The sequence below is a fragment of the Eretmochelys imbricata genome, chromosome 3 (genome assembly GCF_965152235.1).
Source record: "Eretmochelys imbricata isolate rEreImb1 chromosome 3, rEreImb1.hap1, whole genome shotgun sequence".
Classification (NCBI taxonomy): domain Eukaryota; kingdom Metazoa; phylum Chordata; order Testudines; family Cheloniidae; genus Eretmochelys; species Eretmochelys imbricata.
This window is the reverse complement of record NC_135574.1, coordinates 87,710,010-87,719,605: the sequence shown is the minus strand read 5'-3', so window position 1 is coordinate 87,719,605 and position 9,596 is coordinate 87,710,010.

The window sequence follows — 9,596 nt, the reverse complement described above, 5'->3', positions numbered from 1 at the left end:
GGAACTCTTTGTTTCAAAGTTGGTTCCTAGACTGGTTTCTGGAAAAATACTGACATCCCAAGATGGAATCCAGAATCATGTGGCCTGGTCATATGTCTTTGTAGAGTCATAGTAGCCATTACTTACAAGTTGTCTGGAGTGTTCTCAGGAAGATTCAGCAGGTGGGAAATAAGCTTCTCCTAAGGCCTATTGTTTTCCCTAATGGCTCATTACCCTGGATAGGTCCTTCCCAACCAACTATCTACACTGAAAGCATCTTGTCTAATGGGCATTATCCAGGTGTAACTATATTTGAAGTACAGATACATAGTTCATATTTATAACTTTGATACAAAAAAAGATACATTCATACAAATAGGATAATCATATTCAGCAAATCATAACTTTTCCAATGACCTCTTACATGACCCAACTTGCACAAAAAAGTCATAATTATGCTATAATCATACCCTCATCATCTCACTATGAAGAATATGGGGTGCAGTGTCACAGGGTGTGAGTAGCTAGAACCACCACTGCTCGTCAGGAAATAAGTAGTCCTGGGATAGGAGGGAAGGTCCTCTTGTGGATCAGTTCCTGTTTAAAAGACAGGAAAGAAAAGGTAGGAATAAATACACAGTTTTCAGAATGGAGAGAGGTAAACAGTGTTGTCCCCCAGGGATCTGTACTGGGATCAGTGCTGATCAACATTTCCATTAATGATGTGGAAAAGAGGTTCATGGTGAGGTGGCAAAGTTTGCAGATGATAGAAAATTATAAGAGACACAAGATGGGTGAAGTAATATTGTTTATTGGACCAAATTCTGCTGGAGGAAAGTAATAACTGTTGAACTACACAGAACTCTTCTTCTGGTCTAGGGAAGGAAGCGGGGAAGTAACCCTGAAGAACTTTGTATAGCTCGAAACCTTGTACATTCCACCAGCTGAAGTTGGTCCAATAAACGTTACCTCACCTACCTTGTCTCTCTCATATCCTGGGACCAATATGGCTACACTAACTGCAAAAAAATGTTATTTAAGATATTTAAATTGAAATCTGACTGTGAAGAGTTACAGGGAGATCTTACAAAACTGGATGACTGGGCAACAAAATGGCAGATGAAATTCAACATTGATCAGTGCAAAGTAATGTACAATGGAAAAATTAATCCCAACTACCCATTCATAATCATAGAATTGTAGGACAGGAAAGGATCTTGAGAGGTCATCTAATCCAGTCCCCTGCACTTAAGGCAGGACTAAGTATTATCTAGACCAGAGTTTCCCAAACTTGGGACACCACTTGTTCAGGGAAAGCCACTGGTGGGCCCGGCTGGTTTGTTTACCTGCTGCGCCCACAGGTTCGGCCGATCGTGGTTCACTGTGCCTGGCCAATGCGGGCTGCGGGAAGTGGCGGCCAGTATGTCCCTCGGCCCGCGCCACTTCTATTAGCCCCCATTGGCCGGGCACAGAGAACCGTGGCCAGTGGGAGCCGCGATCAGCTGAACCTGCAGATGCAGCAGGTAAACAAACTGGCCGGGCCCACCAGGGGCTTTCCCTGCACAAGCGGCGTCCCAAGTTTGGGAAACACTGATCTAGACCATCCCTGAACAGGTGTTTGTCTAACCGCTCTTAAAATCTCCAGTGATGGAGATTCCACAGCCACCCTGGACAATTCCACCCTGACAGGAAGTTTTTCCTAATGTCCAAACTAAACTGTCCTTGCTGTAATTTAAGTCCATTGTTCTTGTCCTATACTCAGAGGTTAGGGAGAATAATTTTTCTCCCTCCTCCTTGTAACAACCTTTATGGAATACTTGAAAACTCTTATAATGTCCCCTCTCAGTCTTCTCTTCTCCAGACTAAACAAACCCAATTTTTTCAATCTTCCCTCATAGGTCATGTTTTCTAAACCTTTAATCATTTTTGTTGCTATTCTCTGGACTTTCTCCAATTTGAAATGTGGTGTCCAGAATGGGACACAATACTCCAGTTGAGACCATATCAGCACAGAGTAGAGCAAAAGAATTTCTTCTTATATCTTGCTTACAACGCTCCTGCTAATACATCCCAGAATTAGGTTTGCTTTTTTTGCTACCGTATTACACTGTTGACTGATATTTAGCTTGTGATCCATTATGACCCCCAGATCCCTTTCTGTGGTACTCCTTCCTTGGCAGTCATTTCCCAAATTGTATGTGTGTAACTGATTGTTCCTTCCTAAGAGGAATACTTTGCATTTGTCCTTATTGAATTTCATCCTACTTACTTCAGACCATTTCTCCAGTTTGTCCAGATCATTTTGAATTTTAATCCTATCTTCCAAAGCACTTGCAACCCCTTGCAGTTTGGTATCATCCACAAACTTTGTAAGTATATTCTCCATGCCATTATCTAAACCACTGATGAAGATTTTGAACAGAACTGATCCCTGTGGGACCCGACTCGTTATGTCCTTCCAGTATGACTGTGAACCACTGATAACTACTGGGGATGGTTTTCCAACCAGTTATGCACCCACCTTATAGTAGCTCCATCTAGGTTGTATTTCCCTAGTTTGTTTATGAAAAGGTCATGCGAGATAGTATCAAAAGCCTTACTAAAGTCCAGATAAACCACATCTACCAATTCCCCTCTATCCACAAGTCTTGTTACCCTGTCAAAGAAGGCTATTAGGTTGGTTTGACATGATTTGTTCTTGACAAATGATGGATTATGAATTAACTGTTACTGTTACCGTTACCACTCAGGAAAGAAATCTTGGAGTCATCATGGATATTTCTCTGAAAACTTCAGCTCAATGCTCAGCAGGAGTCCAGAAAAAGCTACCAAAGGTTAGGAGCCACTAGGAATGGGACAGAAAATATTAATATGCCACTATATAAATGCATAGTGTGCCCACTCTTTGGATCCTGTGTGCAGTTCTGGTCATCCTGTCTCTAAAAAGATATAGGGGAACTGGAAAAGGTTCAGAGAAGGGCAACAAAGATGATCCAGGGTCTGGAACAGCTTCTGCACAAGGAGAAACTAAAAAGATTAGGGCTGTTCATCTTAGAAAAGAGATGGCTGGGGTGGGGGAAGGGATGTGACATAGGGCTGTAAAATCATGACTGGTGTGGGAAAAGTAGAGAAGGGTTTACCTTTTCTCACAATAGGAAAATGAGGGGACACCTGACAAAATTAAAGGCAGCATGTTTAATAAAAACAAGAGGAAGTATTTTTTCTCACACAAAGCACAATTATCCTTTGGAATTCACTGCCATGGGATGCTGTGATGGCCAAAAGTATGAATGGGATCCAAAAAAAAAAAAAAGATAAATTCACAGAAGAGAGGTCCACCACCGGTTACTAGCCAAAATGGTCAGGGATGCATCTCCATATTTGGGGCAACCCTTCTTCTGAATGTGAGAAGCCAGGAGGGAAATACAGGGTGGATCACTCTAACTAACTGCACTGTTCTGTATAATCCCCAAGAAGCTCCGGTACTGGCCACTGTCAGAGACAGTACTGGGTTAGATGGACCATTGGTCTGACCCAGTATGTCCATTCTTATGTTCTCTCTCATTACTTTAAGTGGAAGCTGGTGTTGGTGGATAAATTAAGAATTCTAATCCACTGAAGAAAGACAGAATTATTGTTATGTGTTCACCCGAACCAGCTAGCTATTCATTTGACCCCCCTGAAAATATAAGCAAATCTATTTCTGTGGCTCAAAGGTGTTTCCTGCTGAATAGCTCAGTGGGGGCAAAATAACCATATGCAAATTTCCATGAGTAATTTTTGCTGACTAAAGTAAATAATTCAAGCATGAAACTAATTATATGAAAATATAAGTGGATGGTTTCCCCTCCCCCCATACTTCAGGAGTGGATATTAAGAGGTTTGGAATTGAACAGAGCTGATCCAGTAATGGGAAAACGTGTTTGTTAGCCTCTTTGCTGTATCTAACTTCATCTAAGTTGTGACTGGATTTGGCAGTATTTGTGCTCCTTTGGGTGTTTTGTGTTCATTCAGATGGCCAGGGTCTGTTCATATGAATGTTTGTGGGCACACTACTTCCTCAGCTATGGGGTTTTGTGTGGAAACAATCATGTTTACACAGAGTCATAGCTGTTCAATCCAAAAGCGTAGGCCTGCCCACTGATAAGGATGACAAAACAGAGACCAGTGGATTTTTAATCCATGCACTGAACAGATATAAGTAGTGTGCTATTTTTTTTTCGTAGAATGGGTGAATTCACAGCAGCTCCCCCAAACCCAAGGCAAGAGTTCTGACACTCCTGCAATTAATCAAATGTGATGTACAAAGATAATTCTTTGCATCTTTCCCAAATAGGATAGATTATGCATAGGTGACTACTGAATTATTAATTAGGGGAGAACACCAAACTGAGTAGTATACACCCTCCTAGATCTATGGTTATATATGCTGCAGAACACCTAATACAACAGTAAGACAGGTTTCAGCGTAGCAGCCGTGTTAGGTTGTATCTGCAAAAAGAAGAGGAGTACTTGTGGCACGTTAGAGACTAACAAATTTATTTGAGCATCAGCTTTTGTGAGCTACAGCTCACTTCATCGGCTTATGCTCAAATAAATTTGTTAGTCTCTAAGGTGCCACAAGTACTCCTGTTCTTTTTGCAAATACAGACTAACACGGCTGCTACTCTGAAACCATTCATAGCATAGCGTCAATTCCATCTCTAAAATGAGGATAATAACACTTGCATTCTCCAATACTTTTTTCCATCTTGTCTTTTTAGATTCAGGCTCTGTAGAGCAGGGATTGGCTCTTGCTATGTGCATATTCAATTCCCAGCACAATGGGGCACCAGTCTTGGTCAGGGATTCTACCTGTGACCATATTAAAATAATAAATTATATTAACATTTCATAATAATACTAAAATCAAATTTCTTACCACCAAATTCCGTCTTTTGATGTATGTTTCGGGTTCCTCGTTGTTCTGAGTTAGCTACATGAATGAGCACACCCAAGAACTAAATCTGGCACTATTAGTGGTATGTGTATATGGAACAAGTGGTAAGGTAAATTATGTACAATTACTATTATATCCCCTTTCCTGCACCTCAGTTTAACTTTTGCTGCAGAATTTCTATCCTAACGGGACTTCTTGGAAAGCATAACAGAGTCAGAACTCTGAATGTAGATGTCAGAGAGTACCACACAATCGCTTAGGATACAAGCATTGACATTTGATGCACACAAATACATTGTAAATAGTATTTGAAATATTTCTAATGTAACTTTTAAAACCACAACCATTAGATAGTAAATCTACTAAGGTTTCTTCCTATACAGAATTCCACAACTTTGTTGCAATTGTTGTACAAATTCATGGTTGGCTTTTTAACATCTGCATTACAACATAGTGTTTTAGCATACGGACTAACACAGCTGCTACTTTGAAAACTAACACTTCTGTATTTTATCAAACACATTTAAAGACATTCTTTCGCCTCTCATCTTCTTTCAGAGACGATTTCTTGGTCTGTAATGTGACCTAAAATATAGTATGTCACCTGAATTTCTTCAGGGCTTGAAAGGAAATGACAGCATCTCAGTCAGAAATCTAAGTGCTAGTCTTGTCAGCAAAAGTCTGATGGCTCCTTATAATGCTGGCAACATTCAGCTGTTTAGTTAATATGTGACTTGCTCTCATCAGCCTGTGGTCAGACAAGAAATCTGTAGCCAAAATGCTACAGGTGCCGAGATCCTGCTGACAGCAAACACCTCTCTTGGTCTTGCATTGAGTACTCAAGTATATAGAGTTTTCTTCAGCCCCTCTATTTATAGCCTCCTTACCTTTCAACTGTGATTGGCTCAGCTCTCAGGTTATGATTATGTGAGACATGCAAAACTGCTTACCCATAATACTCGCTTTCTATAAAGTTTCAGGAAAATTTCAATTGGATGTTTCTGGGACCTTCTGCCTCAGTTGCCCTGATCTGCTCTCTGGGTGTGTGTAGACACACAGATGGTTCAAACCACTTTGAATCACCAGACCAATCTATGCTTCCTCCCCACTGCTGCTCTCCCTTTCTTTAGATATAAAAACAATAAAATGCTGAAGTATAAAGCAGATATGGCTTATCTGGATATAATATGTGGGTAGGTGACAGCCATTTAAATTGCACAGCAATGTGATAAATGTACCTTTGACTGCTTCACCTGCCTTTTCCCCTCTAATCCATTTCCCTGGGATTTACTCTTAGATTCCAAACCTAGGAGCAGCTTTAAGCTGCTGCTGGTTATTTTTAAAATCAACCTGCCAGAGAAAAATTTCCTCCTTCCACCAAATGTAGAATTTCCCCGCAGAGAAACAGGCCCAAAATGTTGCCCACATTTTTTGTATATTATTTTTTTGCAAAGTCTGTATAATTCTTCATATATGTGATTTATTTTCAAAGCAAATTCATTCTGTCTGTCTTTCTTTTTCTGATGGGGAAAAATGTCTGTCACTTGGGGACTATTAAAAATCCTTGACCTGATATTGTGTCTACTTTAGGATTTTCAGCTTTGTTAAACAATGTGTATCAAACAGAGCTCTTCATGCTCCCTCTAAAAAAGTGTCCCACTGTTGTGGATGGACAACTCCAACATACTTTGTAGCAAAGCATGCTAAATGCCTCAATGCCTGATAGGCACAGCCAATCTTGACAATTTTAGGAAAATGCTCTGCCGTTGCTCTCCAATGATATTAACAAAATCAAAAGGATTAATATACATCAGCTACCAGCATTTTTACCACTAGAGCAGGCTTAGACAACCTGGTGGTAGAAATGCCATCAGACAGCCTACACTACCACGCCTACCATTGCTAGCATCAGAGGAGCTTTATCTTGGTGGTGCAAGAGTGGTGATGGGAGAATTTCTTAAAATTGTTACTGTGGATAAGACCATTCTGTCAGAGTCCACCATGGTTTGCTAGAACCAGTGTCTAACTTAGCTAATTGTCTAAACAGGTGGGACCATCATTTTCAATATCACGTGATATGGAGCAGCGAGGATAGCTATGTTTGATGCCTGTTATCAGATATGGCTGAAAAGCCTAGTATGGCAACAGCCTAACAAACTAAAGGCCATGTGTGCATAATAAATAGCTGAGAAAGCATTTTCATATTTCTAGGAAGCTTTTACAACAGCTATATATACACACATACAGCGTGATGACTTTTGGTGCTCAGCTAGAACCTCAGGGTCATGGGTTTGCATTTCACTTGATCTCACACAGAAAGGCCACCTAGATGCAAATGGGTACCTGATCCATCAGGTTAGGGAGTCAAAGATGGTTCTAGCCACATCGCTCCATTGTGTATCATTGGCTATGGAAATTGAGGTGCCTTAATCATTTCAGCCTGATAAGCCAAATGCAGCTCAAGGATGACTTGATATCTATAACATGAAAAATGCCTTGATAGCATCCTTTTAGAACCTCAAATCATGTTAGACCTTCAGTTTAGTTGTATAGGTTGAGTCGTTGGGTCTGAAGAAGTCCCCAGCAAATTCTGTTGCTTTTTTTATAAATGTGTCAGTTGGAATAGATATTTAAAGCAAGCATGTGTCAGGAAAAGTATAACTTGGACTCACCAGACTAGTTATTACTATTCACAGCTAAGGGTGAAAATTTTTCAGGGAACCAATTAGATCCTTAAAACACCTTTTTAATCAGAAAAAAAGAGAGGAAAAATCTCAACTTCCAACATGTTTCAGAGCAGCAGCCGTGTTAGTCTGTATTCGCAAAAAGAAAAGGAGTACTTGTGGCACCTTAGAGACTAACCAATTTATTTGAGCATAAGCTTTTGTGAGCTACAGCTCAACATGTACCTTTTCATACTACAACTTTCAATCAACTGATTGTATCATCATTGGGTAGCTAAAACATTTTTCTAAAAAGGATAGGTTATGGCTCTACATACAAAATAATCTCTCTGAACCAAAATAAACAAAAAACACTGGTCATATTAACTCCTGATTGACAGTGTATGAAACAGACACGTTTAAAAGTGAAATTTATTTCAGTTGCATTACATCAAAGTGGCCTCATAGTGTCACTAAAGAGCTTTCAATAACATGTCCCCCTCCCCCTCTTCATTTTAAGGGTTTCCCCTCAATGGCCAATTCTAATTTAATCTTCTCTGTTTCCATACATTGAGTAACTCTGATGATACAGTCTTTTGGGTCATGGTTCAACCTTTATGAAGATAAGCAGCATTAGGTATGAAAAGAAAGGTGCAAGCCAGTCTCACAGTGCTTAAAAAATGGAAATGGATAGAAGAACCCCCTCTAAATCACAATCAAGCTATAACACAAACAGGAACTGGTGACTTCAACAATAGTGGGAAGTGAAATAGGCTGACCTTTCTGCATTCAGATTGAACGCCATCCAGGGCAGGGATTGTCTGTTCTCTGTGCTTCTGCAGCGTCCAGCAAAATAAGGCCCTACAGTTGATTTGGGCATTTGGGGCACTACAATAATATAGGTATTTTCGAATAATCACTTTTAAGAGAGTGGAGGTGATTGTGCTGGTTTCAGAGCCAACCCTTTCAGATGAGCCAGTGTTCAGTTGCCTTCTACTACCACACCCTCAATACTACCACATCCTCAGCGTTAATCCACTTTAAGAACTGGGGATCTGACCACCATTCACTGATTTATTATCTTCATTTTTAAACTATCTCATCATTACAATGTGAATGTCCCAATGAGTCGACGCAGGATGTAAAAATCTCACTTGCAACTGGTCCGCCCATTACCTCTTTGCATCTCTGCTCCATGCCATGGGAAATGTCTAGCATTCAAGTCTTTCTCCAGTGATACCCTTATTGTTATGATTTGCACTAAGCTGTGAACTTTGAACCAGTTGCTTCTTCTTAAACAGAGTAACACCAGCTACCTGTGCTCCTCATCCCAGCCATGCCACAAATATAAACAACTATATTATTTCTCCTGAAATCCCAGGACCTCTTTGGCATATCCCATATTTAGAGCCATAAATGATGTTTCATGCACTTGGTTGCTCTCGACTATACATGGTAAGTGAATTATAAAGAAGTATTTTATGGGACAAACTTCTAAAGAATTATTTTCAATAGGATTTACATGCCTACATGCCTAAGTATACACCAGGGATCAACAACCTTTGGCATGTGGGCGGGCCACGGATGTGCTGGCCGCTGCTTCCCGCAGCCCCCATTGGCCTGGAGCAGTGAACTGCGGCCAGTGGAAGCTGTGCTCAGCCGAACCTGCGGACGCGGCACATAAACAAATTGGCCCGGCCTGCCTGGTGGGCCACGTGCCAAAGGTTGCCGATCTCTGGTATACACCTACACAGCAAGAAACCCATGACAGCAGTCTCCGAACCTGGTTCAACTTGAACTAGCACCGCAGAACTCAAAATAGCAGTGTAGACATTCGGGCGTGGGCCCAGGTTCTAAGACCCTCCCCCTTCACTGAGTCTCAGAGCCTGGGCCTGAGCCCAAACATCTACACTGCTATTTTTAGCCTTGCTGTGTGAGCCCAAGTCAATTGGCCCAGGCTCTGAGACGTGCACCGTGGGTTTGTTGGTTTTTGTTGTTGGTTTTTTCTGCTGTAT